The sequence below is a fragment of the Lygodium microphyllum genome, chromosome 2 (assembly GCF_053477565.2).
Source record: "Lygodium microphyllum isolate KBCC chromosome 2, Lygodium_microphyllum_v1.1.10, whole genome shotgun sequence".
Taxonomy (NCBI): domain Eukaryota; kingdom Viridiplantae; phylum Streptophyta; class Polypodiopsida; order Schizaeales; family Lygodiaceae; genus Lygodium; species Lygodium microphyllum.
The window spans coordinates 47,590,002-47,606,279 of record NC_141136.1 but is presented as its reverse complement, the minus strand read 5'-3'; the positions used below and the strand labels follow the sequence as shown (position 1 = coordinate 47,606,279).

The 16,278-nt window shown below is 45.7% G+C and overlaps 1 protein-coding gene across 1 annotated transcript in view; it reads right to left on the bottom strand.

Moving 5' to 3' along the window:
• Positions 1-16,278, bottom strand: part of LOC148039701 (phospholipase D beta 1-like) — a 165,871-nt gene that overhangs the window by 147,132 nt on the left and 2,461 nt on the right. The gene's annotated exons all lie outside the window — the stretch shown is intronic.

Genomic DNA, 16,278 nt, shown 5'->3' with positions numbered 1-16,278 from the left:
GGATGTAGGCCTATTGCCTAACAATACAGATCATTGGGTAAGAAGGTCTACACATGTCAAAAGGCAGCCACAAAGGTTTCAGCCATCTTTGGATTGCATTTTATTGATTGACGAAGGTGAGCCCTGACATTTAGAGAGGCACAGTCATGTGAAAACGAGAGAAAGTGGGAGCTTGCTATGCAGGAAGAGATGAAGTCTCTGTATGCAAATAACACGTGGGAGCTTGTACCTTTGCCCAAGGATAGGAAAGCTATCCCTAACAAATGGGTTTACAAGGTGAAATGTATTGGTGGAAAGCCCAAGTACAAGGCACCTTTGGTTGCTAAGGGCTATACACAGAAGGAAGGCATAGACTTCCAGGAGGTTTTTTCACCAAGGGTGAAGATGACTGTGCTCTCTGTTTTGTTTGCTCTCACTACAGCCTTGGATTTAGAGTTGGATTAGATGGATGTAAAGACTACTTTTTTTCATGGTGACCTAGATGAAGAGTTATACATGAAACAGCCCGAAGGTTTTGCTATTCCAGGGGAAGAGCATCTGGTTTGTAAGCTGAAACACAGTTTATATGGGCTGAAACAAGCCCCTAGACAGTAGTATAAAAAGTTTGATACCTTCATGCTTAGCGATGGATTTAAACGCACTCATGCAAATCACTGCTTATAACCTAAAAAGGCTGATGATACAAGCCTTATTGTGTTGGTCTTATATGTGGCTGACATAGTGATTGTTGCAAGAAAGCATAAGAGTACTTTGAATGCTCTTAAAAGGCAATTGAGTTCAGCCTTCTCAATGAAAGATTTGGGGGTAGTTGAACACATTTTGGGCACTTGCATTAAAAGAGATAGAGAGCAACGCTTGTTTTTTCTCTCACATGACAAGTACATTAGCAAAGTACTTGAGTTTAATATGGTTGATGCTAAGCCTATGAAGGAAACTGCTAGGGTTTGCACTGAGGACACACAGAGTGTACGACCACAACAGAAACACAAAGAGACAGACACAGACACAGAGGGCAAAACTCAAACCCTAAACGCAAAACTCAAAAACTCAAACCCTAAACCCAAAACTCAAAACTCAAACACAAATAGAAGAAGGGAGAGAGAGAACACAACTCTGAAGTGAATGAATGTTGTAAATGAATGTAAGAGTGTACAGTGTGCTCAAGGGCAGAGCAATATCGGAGCGTGACATCCACCGAAGACGGATCCCAAGTCTGTGACCAACAGTAGGAGTGTAGGAGTGTTGAATAGTGAATGGCAGTAGGCTAGTCACCAAAACGCAACAATCTGGAGGCTAGAAACTGGTAAACACAGCAGTGTACCACCGATCGGAGGCTAGAAACTGTGCACAGACTGCTGTAAATAGCAGGCTGAAACAGTGTCTAAGAGTGTCAGGGCCTGCAATGCTGAAAACGCAGGCTGGCTAACCCTGGAGATGATGGACAGCAGGCTGAACAGCAGTCTGGGATGGCCTAGAGTAGTCGCCAGCAACTGAGAGCTATCGCCTACAGAAATGGATAGGCTGAAGATTTCCACTAAACTCTCTCGAACCACTCCCCGTTTTAGGGTTTTACTCTAAAAGAGCATTTTTAGTGTATTTTGGAACTATTTAAGAGACTAATCAGCAAGTAATGCATATTTTAGCTCAACACCCTCTCTCAGGCCCAAAACTGAGCTGAAAGGTGAGACCAGCCATTGTGATATTTATGTACCCCAAGGCGCCCCAGCCCAAAGCAGCCAAGGCGTCGAACAAAGGGTGCACGCCGACTGCCCAGTGGCCTATTAAAACTACAAAGACGATTGTTATCATACCAAGGGAATCCAAGTAGTCACCCCAGAGAGGACAGGGCATCGAACAAAGGGTGCACGTCGGCTGCCCAGTGACCTACCAAGCCCTACAAACGCGGATGGAACTACATGGATTTTTTATTTTTTTTTAATAAGTGAAGTAAATTTGATGGAATGCGGCCAATTGAGTAAAAGTGACCCAAAAGACAGGAGTAGGGAGGGTACACCCAACACATCACAAAACAGTACAAGTTAACCCATCCACTCAGGGTGTCGATGACGAGGAAAAATAGGTGATGAGATATCCATGTGATAAAGAAGGAGGGTGGTGTGGTAATAACAGCCGCCGTTGGAAACAGCTTAGGATCCGCGCAAGTGGTGCTCTGCACAATAAGATACAAAGTATGCTACATGCTGAAAAATGCTCATGTAGCAGGTGCCACTTGGACAGTGTCCCTCATGGAAAAATTGTTCACTTGCCCAAGCGCCCTAGTACAAGGATGATGTAATCATGCAATGCAAAGGATAAAATACAACAGGGGGAAGAAGCCGATGTCGAAGACAAAGCGCTGAAGCCTATAGAATACCAAGAAGGGTAGGAACCCCCTCTCAACCTGGATGTAGATGCCGAAGAAGGAAGAGGAGCCTGATGTCGGTTTTCATATGGTGCCAAGAACCATAAGGAATGAAAGAAAATTAAGTGGATGAAGCACCTCGCTAGAAGAGCAAGGTAGAAGTTACCGCCATGATAGCATCGAGAGAGATGCTGCACGATCCGCCGCGAGAGGGAAAACCGCCATGCTGGAAGAAGAGCAAGCACTCCTAGGATGATGAAACCATGAAAGGAACAGTGCGCATCCCCACGTCTCTAGCCCAGGTAGGACCAAAGCAATCTGCAAGCTAGCCCTACACTGAAAGACAAAACCCTGCAAAAGAGATGAGAATCTGCAAACGCAGAGGTTAGTGGTGAGATGCTCCAAAGCAAAACAGAAAAGAAAGAAAACCTAACTCAAAATAAATGCAATGAATGTGTATGTGTGTGAGGAAATGCAGTGGAAGACAAAAAAATGGAAAAACTAAGAATAATGAATCCTATGGGCTCGACTCTAAGAGTGCGAAAAATGAATGCTAGACTGACCTAGGGTATTCGAAAGGACCTAAAGACATGCGAGTCGAAGAAGATGGCTACCATCGTGTATGTCCAGTATCAGGGCTCTGCCAAGGGAACACTTGATGAAGTGGAGAGGAAGGTGAGATGGATGCATGAAGTGCAACGGAATCGGAACCTGCACACCAATCAGCCAATCCCTCAGGGGTAGTGAAAGAGAGGGGCTGCTGAGGCTGTACTCGAGCCACAAGTCCAACAGCAACAACAACGGGTGTTGAAGGAGCAGATGAAGCAAAAGCGGAGGGCGTAGCCCCATTGGACTGTGCAATCGCAGCAGTTTGCGGAGGCTTTTTAGGTGAAAGACCTTGGGCCTTGGAGCGACACTCCTCGTCCACATGGCCGGCTCTCTGGCAATGTGTGCAACATCGGTTTTTCTTAGGAAGTTGCTACCAGATAGGTCTAGATTCTTTGGTTCCATCTGAAAAAGAGGAGTCACCCTTTGATTGGCTTGCCTTCGCATCTAGTGAGTTCTTGCCACTAGTGGTTTTCCCTCTCGAAGAAGAGGCAACCAACCCCCTCTGCTCTAAATAAGGCTATGATGAGGATTTTTTGTGGACTTGATCATACAGCCTCGCGTAACGCAAGAGCTAGCACTCAAACTCGTAGAAGGTTGGCAATCTAGGTTGGGAGATGATGTGTTGAATGAAATTGAAGTACTTATCGGGCAACTTATTCAAGAAGAAAATAACCTAATTGTCATCTGGCTTTGAAGAGCAAGTAGTAGCGAACTTGGCAAGTAACCGCCTATATTCAGCCAGCTTGACTTTTAAAGCATCCCCTTTCTTAATAGAGAACTCTTGAAGCTTAAAGTCAAGATTGATACGCCAAGTATGATCACGAGCCGCATAGTGGTCGAGAAGGTGACTCCAACACTCTGACACGAGCAGGAAGTGCTGCAACTGAGAGTGAAACTCAGGAAGCAATCCCTGCATCACCTCAACATTGGCTATGACATTGCGAGCTCTCCATTGACGAATGTAATCAGGGTGAGCTAGTCGAGGGTTCGGCATAGGCTCTAGACCAATGATGAGGTCCCAAAGACCCTGAGACTCAAGCACTTGTTGCATGAAATTAGACCAAGTTGTGAAATTTGACCCGTTAAAACGCGTCTTATCCGTGAAGGCATTCTTGGCCGTTGCAACAGGAGTGGTGGTGCTCGAAGATGGATAGTGTGAAAAAGTATAGTGTGGGTAGGATGGGGGAGTGGAGTACACTTGGAAATGGGCCCTAGAGTGCCCACCAGGCATACATGTAGTGTGCAAGGTGGATTCATAGGTAGGGATGGGTTAACTAGGCATGGGCATGGTAGCCACATGAGGAACCCAAAGAGGTGGGATGGGAACACGGTGAGCAGAAGATGGGAATCTCTACGTAGGTGTAACCCAAGGAGAGTGTGAAGACGCACCATAAGCTGAGGATGGAAACCCTTGCATTTGAGTGGTCATGAGAGATGTGAAGCTGGGGATAGTGAGAGGGATGCCCATCATAGTCGTCCCAAGAGTTATGGGTGTGCTCATGTGCTGAAAGGTGAGAGGCACTGTGTTAAAGGGTGGCATTCCCCCTAATGAAGTACCATATTGCAAAGAGATAGAGAATGGGGTGGAGAAGGAAAAGGTGCTAGGAGCGGAGATGGAAGATCCAACCCCTAGGGTGTGTGATGTAGATGTGGAGTGTAATCCAAGGTTTTGGAAAGATGATGAGAGGTGTGAGAAGAGCCACCGGTGGGATGGGAGGGAAGTGAGAAGTGTGTGTGATATGCTCAAATGAAATAGAAGTTGTAGATGTACCTGAATTTCATTTGCTTCATGAGCCCCTTCTACTAAAGTTCACATACGCAAAGCCATCCAGATCCTGTATCTCAAAAGAAGAAACAGGCGAGGGTTTTGATTCATGCAAAACAAAAGAATTGTACAAACCTGACATTGGACCTCGCTGAGATGATGAAGAAGGATCGCCAGACGTTCCGAATGCCGTATATCCTCCATGATCGGAGAGGTGTCGCGAGCCTCACCAACCGGTCCAAATGTGGTAGCAAAACTGGTAGGAGGGGTGTAAACATCACCATACTTGTTGCGATAGTACTCCTCAAAGTCCTCCTCTGTCATGTTAGTGAAATCTAGTGAAGGTGGAGTGTCGTCCTCCTCATCGAGTCCATAATGCCGTCTCAGGGCCTCCAATGATGGAGGAGCCTAACAAGACATCACAGGAACTGGAGAAGAAGGTGTCTGGGACACTGTGATTCGGTTACGAGTCGTATTGTGTGCCTTGCACAAAAACTAGCTCTCCACAATATCCGCAGGATACTCTTTACAAGAGCACCGGCTCTGATACCATGTGAAGGAAATTGCTAGGGTTTGCACTGAGGACACACAGAGTGTATGACCACGACAGAAACACAAAGAGACAGACACAGACACAGACACAGAGGGCAAAACTCAAACCCTAAACGCAAAACTCAAAACTCAAACACAAAAACTCAAACACAAACAGAAGAAGGGAGAGAGAGAACACAACTTTGAAGTGAATAAATGCTGTAAATGAATGTAAGAGTGTACAGTGTGCTCAAGGGCAGAGCAATGTCGGAGTGTGACGTCCACCGAAGACGGATCCCAAGTCTGTGACCACCACTCAGAGTGTAGGAGTTATGAATAGTGAATGGCAGCACGCTAGTCACCAAAACGCCACAGTCTAGAGGCTGGAAACTGGTAAACACAACAGTGTACCACTGATCGGAGGCTGGAAACTGTGCACAGTCTGCTGTAAACAGCAGGCTGAAACAGTGTCTAAGAGTGTCAGGGCCTGCAATGTTGAAAACGCAAGCTGGCTGACCCTGGAGTTGATGGACAACAGGCTAAACAGCAGTCTAGGACAGTCTGGAGGTGTCGCCTACAGCAATGGACTGGCTGAAGATAATGTGGCTGCAATCAATGATGGCTGGACAGCAGATGGAGGTGGGCTGCAGGCTGGAGACTGGGCGCCAATAGCAGCAGTAGGTGTGTGGGCTAATGTAACCTGCAAACAAGGATGATCGTTGAATGGGAGCAGCCTGTTTATTTATAGATGTGGAAGGGCGTCCCAAAAATTAGGGTTTCCACTAAACTCTCTCGAACTGCTCCCCGTTTTAGGGTTTCCACTAAACTCTCTTGAACCGCTCCCTGTTATAGGGTTCTACTCTAAAAGAGCATTTTTAGTGTGTTTTGGGGCTGTTTAAGAGGCTAATCAGCAAGTAATGCATATTTTAGCTCAACAAAGCCTCTTGGTGTGCCTTTACCATCACATACAAAGCTTAGCGAAACCGATTGCCCAAAAGATGATGAAGCTACTACTGCTATGAAGGGCATACCTTATGCATCAGCTTGTGGATCTTTGATGTATGCCATGGTTGCAACTCGCCCTAACATTGCTCGTGCAATGGGAGTTGTTAGTAGATTCATGTCTAACCCTGGCAAGCCACATTAGGAAGCAATAAAATGTATCTTCAGATTACTTAAAAGGTACACAAGAGAAGTGGCTATGGAGAGGGTACACTAGAGTTGCAGGGATTCTATAATTCAGACACGATAGGAGATCTTGACACTAGGAAATTTACCAGTGGGTATGTCTTTACTTGGGCTAGTGGGACTACCTATTGGTGTCCAAGGTTGCCGCAAATTGTGACACTAAGTACTACATAGGCTGAACATATTTTAGCCACTAAAGCTTCTAAGCAAGCTATTTGGCTAGACAGTTTGGTCAAGGATTTTGGTCTCTCTTCAGTACTCCAATGCTTGGTTGTGATAGCCAAAGTGCAATATGTCTAGCTAAGAATCCCATGTTTCATGCACATACCAAACACATAGATGTTCGGTACCACTTCATTCAACAAGTCTTGGATGATGATCTTGTCATACTAACTAAGGTCAAAACGCAAGATAACCCTGCAGGTATTCTCACTAAGAGTCCTGCAAAGGCTCAGCATGACCATTGCATCAGATTAGTGGGAGTTGGCTAGCTTAAAGGTACCACTTTGGGCCTTTAAGTGGGAGGTTGTTGGGTGTAAAGTCCCTTAATCCCCATATATAAACTTATAAAGGTGTGAACACACCCTTATTTGTACCCTAACATATAAATACATTTTATTCTATGTATCATGACGAGCTAGTACACTCATCTTGGGATTCTCCCACTCTTACACTCAACACTACTCCTACTCCACTTCTAACTCGCATTCCCATTGCGAACTTATCACAACAATGACTCTCTTGACTCAACTGCATCTCCGTAGTAGGTAAGAGCTAGTGGATCCAACTCCACAAAGGCTTTCACAACAGGTAGATTAAGGGGGGGAAGAAGCAGCAGGGGGATCCAAAGACCAAGCACAAGAAGGAGAAATACGAGAGTTCTTTAGATGCTACACAAATTCACAGAAGCCTAGATGCCCACACTATGGGAAGAGGACACATTCTGAGGAGAAATGTTAGAAGAAGTACACATCCTGTGAGAGAAATGTTAGGATGAAGCAAAATCATCTGAGCCTTTCTCTACCTTTACACCAGTCGTTATCCATGAGTTTGTGTTCCTTCATATCCATGAGTTGGAGCAACCTTCTTCAGTGGATCCCTCATCTTCCAAGCAACCTTGACTTGTTTACAACGGTGCTTTGAGTCACATGACTTCACGTGAAGATTGGCTACAAGATGCTTCACCTGTGTTCCCTCATATCTATGTGTTGGAGCAGCCTTCTTTAGTAGATGCCTCGTTTTCCAAGAGACCTTGGCTTATTGGCAGCAGTGCTTGGAGTCATATGACTCCATGAGAAGATTTGCTATAGGATATTTGTCCATCCGAGGGTCTTGTTACTACTAATGACATTTGTTCAATGCCTATTAGTGGTGTTGGCACTTTGCCATTATTGGCAACCCATTCACTGAGCTCCATTTTAGAAGTGCTACATGTTACAACCTTGGGCTTTCCACTCCTCTCTATTCGTGGCCTTATTAGACTCCATACCTGGGTTATCTTCACCCAACAGGCTATCTTTACTGCCCCACCTCACCACCCCCTCGCACTTCCCCTCTATCTCATCACTGGAGAGTCGTTGAGAGATGACCGCATCACAGTACTAGAAAGCAGCAAAAGGAGGGGCTGCCAACCCCTTTCCTCGATCTAAAGAGAATAACTCCTTCCGCGCCTTGGCCTTCACCTTGAGTGGAGGATCGAGGTCAAAGGAGGAGGAGGAGAATGACACCACAGAGGAATTTGTATCCATTCTTCTTCCTCAAAGTCACTATTTCTTTGCAATCCTTGCACAAATGTCTCTTCTTACCACACTAATAACATCAGGCCTTCAGCATCTTCTTCCTATCGCCCCTCTTGGAAGCTACAAATGCCTCATTGGAGCCACCATATTGAGATGGAAGCCTCCCCTACAACTGCAAAGATGCCTCATGCTTACGCAATATTGAGGACATATGTGTAAAGCACACTAGCATCTATGATGTCTATGCTCGCAAAGCATTGGTTACTCCATCAAACTCCAAACGAAGCTTGTAGAGCATAATCTCCACAAGATATGCCTCTAGAAGAGTGGACTACATGTGACAAAATTGATCCTATACATGTGTAACATGAACCAAGAATGATTAGATAGTATCCTTCAGCTCAAACTTCATTTACTGGAGTTGTTCATAGAGGGTAATTGCACACATAGTCGAGGGAGCCTCATACAACATCTGAAGTTTCGCCGAAAATCGCTAAAGCTATCATGTACAAGTAGTGACTGCCAGTACTGCCAAAACCTCTTAACAGATAGGACGAAGAATAGTAAAATAGGCATAGGTATCATCGGAATCCCATGTAAGCACAGCTTCTGTTAAGAAACCCTTCACCTTTCACCCACAATTTGCGTTTAGGGTTTGCAGCCCCAAAAAGGGGCACCACCCTAGACTGATTGTGCCTATTTATAGGCCACTCTCTCATTCATTCCTTACAGATGATTCATTCAATCCATCACCTCTTCTCTCTAGCCTCTCCACCGCCCTCACACCCCTTTAGGAGGACATTGCGGTTCGTGGTTCGTGGCTGTCTTCATCATCTTCCTTGTGCTACGGCACCCTTGTTCCCTTGTATCACATTCACTCCATGATTCAGATCTTCATCATTCCATTCATCAGAGTTTCTTCTCGCTTCTTTTCTCTCTCAGTGTTTGCCGTACACTATGTTTTCCCTCGCAAACCCTACTATCTCTCTAGTCACTTAGTCATTCTGACATGGTATCAGAGCCAGAGGTGCTCAGAGAGCCACAAAGATCCTCCTCATCAAAGAAGACAAAGATCGGTGGCGGGTTTGGCATCAACATTTGATTTCTCTATCATTTTTGTTGCGCATTGGGAGATATTCTTTTTCTCCCTCCCACCCTCCCTTCTCCAGTTTGCCACACCGGTACCATGGCGTCTCCACCGACAGATTGCCCTTCTATTGGATGCTACTACTGCGGCATGAACGGTCATCCCACCAAAGACTGTCGACATCGACCTTTGCTCCCCATTACAGCATATGTTTACACTTCCATTGCTGCTCTACTTCTGACATGGTATCAGATTTCAAGATTTTTGCTTCTACTGTGTTTTCTTGCTGATTTCAGGACTATTTTCACCCTTGCTGATCAAGTGACTGCTGCTCCATACAGGCGACCTGTTTGACCTGCGTTTTCTGCAGATTTGCTATCGCCTGCTGTCTACAGCCCCTTTGTTGCATGCGTTTTCAGTTTTCAGCCTGCTGCGACATTTTTTCAGCCTATTTGTGGCAGTACTCAGCCTGCGTTTTGGTATTCCTGACTCCTTCCTGGTTGAGCAACTGTACTTTCAGGCCGTTTTTGGTGTTTTTTGAAATTTTTGACTGATTTGATGATTTTTTGCAGCAACTTTTGTCTTCTTTTGGTCAAATTTTGGGCTATACTGTATGTGAACTCTTGTTTTTTGTAGTCTGTGCTCATGTTTTGGCTGTGTTCCCTCTCCAAATACCTTATTTTCTCTACTTCTCTTCTAAATCCTCTACAGAGGGCTTCTCCATGCACATCCACTGATGACAATCTCCATGGACCTGATTATTACACGTGGAGTGCAGTGATGAAGGCTTGGTTTATACAAAAGTGGTTACAGGGGAGGCTTTCATCAGGTTCTAGTGAGGCTCTTGCAGCTTCAGAGAGGGATTCGAAGAAGACGAAGTTGAAGACCCAGTGTTACCACTGTGGGAAGAAAGATCATTTACGCAAGGACTACAAAGTATTAGCGGCTTCCAGAAAGAAAAAGGAGCAGAAGACAAAGCCGGATGTGGACTCCTCCGACGAGTCATCATCTGCCTCAGATTCCGACTCAGATCCTCTAGCCAAGGTGAAGTCCAAGGTGCGGAAGGGATCCTCTTCATCAGATCGTGGGAAGGGCTTGGTGGCCCCTTCCTCAGTTGCTTTCTAGTGGTGGTGGTGAGGTCATTTCTCACAACTCTCCAGAGCCAAAGATGGAGTATGAGAGGGTGATGAGATGGGGCAACCGTGCCTCCTCTATATTTCTATACAAATGCACACGATCCAAAGAGGGACATCCCTGACGCATCGATCGAAATCTGGCATGTACAAATCCTGGAGCTAGGATTGACATCCAGGTTCATGATAGACTGGTTCTTTGACAGAGAACGGGTGGCTTTTGTTTGGAGCTCACAAGAGGGAACACTTTGGCGGTTCGGCCAAAGGAGGGGGATCCATGGTCACTTATGTGCTATGGCATTGGTGACAGGAAGGTCACGTGTGCTACATCAGCGGCATTGTTGACAGTGTCAAAAGATGACGTACCAGCAAGACAGTAGGGTTTGCGGGGAGGAACACGGAATGAACTTGGCAAACATGGAGAAGAGAAGAGAAGAGAGAAGAAACTCTGATGAATGGAATGATGAAGATCTGAATCATGGAGTGAATGTAATACAAGGAAACAAGGGTGCCGTAGCACAAGGAAAATAATGAAGACAGCCACGAACCGCAATGTCCTCCTGAAGGGGTGTGAGGGTAGTGGAGAGGCTGGAGAGAAGAGGTGACGGACTGAATGAATCAGCCATATGGAATGAGTGAGAGAGTGGCCTATAAATAGGCATAGTCGATCTAGGATGGAGCCCCTTTTTGGGGCTACAAACCCTAAACGCAAAACGCAGAAACGCAAAAAACGCAAAATGCAGGTGAAGGGTGAAGGGTGAAGGGTTTCTCAACACCCCCTCTCACGCCCAAAAAGGGGAACAAGAGAAGAGTAAGGTGGAGATACAATGCTACATGCTGAAGAATGCTCATGCGGCAAGTGTCACTTGGAGAGTGTCCCTCGTGGGAAAATTATTCACTTGCCCAAGCACCCTAGTACAAAGATGATGAAAACATGCAATGCATAGGAGGAATGTCAGACTTTGTGTGGTGCCGAAAACCATAAGGATATGCCCGTACTCAATCTCGGGAGATGGCTCCATGCTGACCAAGAAACGAAGGCAAGAAGAAGAGGAGGAAGAAGATGAAGAGGATCCCTAAGATCCAAGATTTCGACCGGAAAGGGAACCTGCAGTAAAGAACAGTAGACAGAGTGAAGTGGGGAACCCGAAACTCAACCTCGGGAGAAAAGCCACTAGCTCCGTGCATCCATGCTGGAAGGAATAGGAAGGCCTCGTCACCAAGTCGCAGCTAAACCTCCAAGGTCCTGATCTAGTTGGTACCTGAAGATCCTCGGTATCAGTAGAAGAGATGACCGGTCGAAGACAGCCACCCCAAGAAAGTAGGGAATGGGTGAAGAACTTCATGTGGAGTAGGTTCCCCCTCTGAGGTGGGAGGTGGAGGGGCCCCCGCAGAAGTTGAAGAAGAAATAGATGCCCCCTCTTAGGGCAAAGAAATAACATCCCTCTTCGAATCCCCCTCTGAAGTAGATAGGGAATCCAAAAACTCATGGATCACAGACTCCGAAATGTTTGATGATGAAGGAAGTGCCGCCGGTCGTGCCGAAGAAGGTATCGGGGATGCTGAAGAGCTCCCAGAGGTAGCCTCTCGAACTTGAGTAGTCGAGGGTGGGAAAAGGTGGGGCTCAGAATGAGTAAGAGGTGGGCAACAGTCGCTGTCTCTTAGTGGAGCAGACTGGGTAGCCGAAGAAGAGGAAGGAGTCGAGCAGCCACTGTCTCTCGAAGGAGTAGACTGACGAGGAGACGGTATCAAACAATCACTGTCTCTCGATGGAGCGGACTATAGATCCGTAGGTCGTGAAAGCCACTGTACCTGAAAATAAGTGGGAGAAGACTTCCACTGGCATTGATGGCGTACCAGCAAGACAGTAGGGTTTGCGGGGAGGAACACGGAATGAGCTCAGCAAACATGGAGAAGAGAAGAGAAGAGAAGAGAGAAGAAACTCTGATGAATGGAATGATGAAGATCTGAATCATGGAATGAATGTGATACAAGGGAACAAGGGTGCCGTAGCACAAGGAAGATGATGAAGACAGCCACGAACCACGAACCGCAATGTCCTCTTGAAGGGGTGTGAGGGTAGTGGAGAGGCTGGAGAGAAGAGGTGACAGACTGAATGAAACAGCTGTGAGGAATGAATGAGAGAGTGGCCTATAAATAGGCACAGTCAGTCTAGGATGGCGCCCCTTTTTGGGGTTGCAAACCCTAAACGCAAAACGCAGAAACCCAAAAAACGCAAACTGTGGGTGAAGGGTGAAGGGTTTCTCAACAGACAGACATTAAGAGCTACTATGATCTTCTCTATCTTCAGGAGCTAGTACAATCGACATCAATGAGGTTCTCTCCAAGGAACCTTGGTGGTGGCTTGATCACCCAACCACTGCTTGGATATCCATGGTCCTACTTGGTGGTTCTATGTTGTATCGTTTATGATTCATTATCATTGTACCATTGTATTGTATCAGATCACCCATGATCTGAGAGAGGGTGTTAGTAAATATGTTAGCTCATGTGTGAGTCTAAGCTGTAAAGGCTTGGGCACATTATTTAGACTATTTAGGCATTTTTTATTGTGTCATTTTATGGTCATATTGGGCATTTATTGCTGGCCGACCTAACATATTTTATGGTATTATTCATGCCTATTTATTATGGGCTCCTCCTCAATTGGTCAATTCACCACCTGGAGGTCTCGTGGAGAGAGGAGCCGATGTCGATGCCCACGCAGCCAATGACTCACTATTGTATGCAACAGTCTTGTGTCTGATATATGGATTCCATTTCCCGAGCATACATCTGAGTTCTCATTTGTATTGTGTTCTTTCTTTCCCTTTCTCTTTTGTCTTGTGTTTCAGCAGTTTATTACAGCATATGTTTACACTTCCATTGCTGCTCCACTCTGACAAATTGTTGCCCACCCTTGGCTCATCTTGAGCCTCCTTCCCCACCCTCTTTCACTCAGGTTCAAGAGACCACTTCTAGGTGCTTTCCGGCTTCTTCTTCTAAGCCCCAGATACCTTCTTCGGCACGACTGGTGGCACTTCCTTCGTCATCAGATGCTTCGCAGTCTTCTATGAGCCATGAGTGGTTGGATTCCCTTTCTCTTAGACTAGGATTCAGAGGGGGATTTTCTTACTTTGCCCTCAGAGAGGGCTTTCAATTCTTCTTCGGCTTCAGAGGGGGCTCCTACTTCTACTCCTTCCGATTCAAAGAGGGACCCTATGTGCCATGAAGTTTTGCACACACCACCACCTTTCACTTTCGAGGAGTGGCTCTCCTTTGAGCAGCCATTTCCTCTACTCATACCCAGGATCTAGAGGATCTACCTAGATCAGGGCCCTTGGGTCTTTAGCAACAAGTTGGTGGCTAGGTCTTTGAATTCCTTCTGGCATGGAGTCATGGAGCTAGTGGCTTCTCTCCCGAGGCTGAGTTTCAGGTTCTACAGCTCATCCTATCTCCTAACTATCTTCAAAGGTCTCCTTTCAAGTGGTATTCTCATATCACAGGGTGGATCTTCTTCGTCCCTTGGTCAGCATGAAGCCAACTCCCAAGATCGAGTACGGGCATATCCTCATGGTTCTCGGCACCACACAAAGTCCGACATTCCTCCTATGCATTGCATGTTTTCATCATCTTTGTACTCGCACGCTTGGGCAAGTGAACAATTTTCCCACGAGAGACACTGTCCAAGTGGCACCTGCTGCATGAGCATTCTTCAGCATGTAGCATTGCATCTTCACCTCACTCTTCTCTTGTTCCCCTTTTTGGGCCTAAGAGGGGATGTTGAGAAACCCTTCTTCGCCCTTCACCCGCAATTTGCATTTTTGCATTTCTGCATTTTACGTTTAGGGTTTGCAGTCCCAAAAAGGGGCGCCACCCTAGACTGATTGTGCCTATTTATAGGCCACTCTCTCCTTCATTCCATATGGCTGATTCATTCAGTCCGTCACCTCTTCTCTCCAGCCTCTCCACCACCCTAACACCTCTTCAGGAGGACATTGTGGTTCGTGGTTCGTGGCTGTCTTCATCATCTTCCTTGTGCTACGGCACCCTTGTTCCCTTGTATCACATTCACTCCATGATTCAAATCTTCATCATTCCATTCATCAGAGTTTCTTCTCTCTTCTTTTCTCTCTCAGTGTTTGCCATACACACTCTGTGTTTTCCCTCGCAAACCTTACTGTCTCTCTGGACACTTAGTCATTTTGACAGCTTCCTCATGGTGGCCCTAGTCCCAATCATCTGGAAGGAACGAAAAGCTGAGGATGCTCAATAGCTCCAAAAACCACATGCCACAATCACTTCTACACAAACCATGCTTTCATAATAGCACTCTAGGTTAAGTAATCAAGGCCATGGAGTTTGTCATCAATAGAACAACAGGAAGGAGCTATCTAGAGAGGATAGGAAAAGAAGATAAAGAATAGAGAGAGGGAGAGAGTACAGCCAAGCACAACATAAACTGCACAAAGTACAAGTTCAAATGCAATGTAAAGGGAAGCTGATCACAAAACATCAGTAAAATCTGGAAGAATTGAGATGACAATGGCTGTCAGCCACAAACAGAGGCTGAAAACACAGTCGCCCAGCCTAAGGAGCACGAAATGCTCCAATTGCAATGCTGCAGATCAAAATGCAGACAGAGAAGCATCAAATGCAGTCGCCAACATTAAGATAATGCAGAAAATTGGAAAACAGAGGTAGCAGCATAAAAATGCAGAGATTGGAAGGCTGAAAATCCCCAAAAACTGGCCGCCCAGGCTGCAACAAACAAATGAAAGCAGATCGGCACCACAAAATTGTGAGGGCAGATAGTCCACAGCAGAAAACAGCACCTAGAGCCCGAACACAAACGTTTGATACCATGCCAAACCCTGATCTGAAATCTGATACCGTGTTAGAAGTGGGTGTAATGATAGAAGCGTAGAAGACTTCTATAGTAGACTGCACAACACAAGAGAAAAGAGAAAACAAAAGAAAAAAAAAGAACAAAGGAACACTACAAAGGGAGAACTCAAAGATATCCTTGGCAAATGGAATCCATACACCAAACACAAGACAATCACGTACAACAATTAGTCACTAGTTGCGTAGGCACTAGCACCAGCTCCCTCTTTCCAATAGGGCTGGCACTGGAATCTGCAGATGATGAATGACAAGACTATGGAGGAGGGAGCCTGAATATATAGGCCAAAAAAAATGCAATAAATGCATAAGGTTGGCCAGCAATAAATGCCATAAATCACATAATAATGACCAACAAAAAATGCCTAAAAACATCTATAATGTCTGGCCCACTGAATCACATGCCCAAACTCAATCATGAGCTAACTAGACTACTAACGGCATCAACCTCTGCACAAGAGTATTAGGTAAGAAAATAACATCATCATTTGCATGTGCTCCCCATGTCCCTATTTCCACTAGTAGCATCCCATACCACCCTATGTGAGAGTGGAATATACCTATTAGGGTTGACTATCAAGGTCCCATGAGCCTGCAATTGTTTTGTACATATTGTTCTTTCTTGTGTAGTAGCATGTGCTGTGAATGAAATCTGAACTCAAGACCTTTCAGTCTCATTTTCTGTGGTTGTTGAGTAGAGAGCAGATTGTTGCTCTAATATCTTGAAACACCCATGGGCCATATAAATGCAACCTACACATGTGACATGACACAAGCCGCACAAATATAAACAAAGACATAGAGGAATGGACATTACATTCACCTCCCAGCAATAAAGCTAATAAGGGCTCGCCCACAAGCCACTCCCATTTTGAGCATCGAAGTCCCATACCACCAATGTGGATAGGCCAAGCCATCCCACTACACCGATACTGCCAATGGGCTTGGAGCCTAAGTGT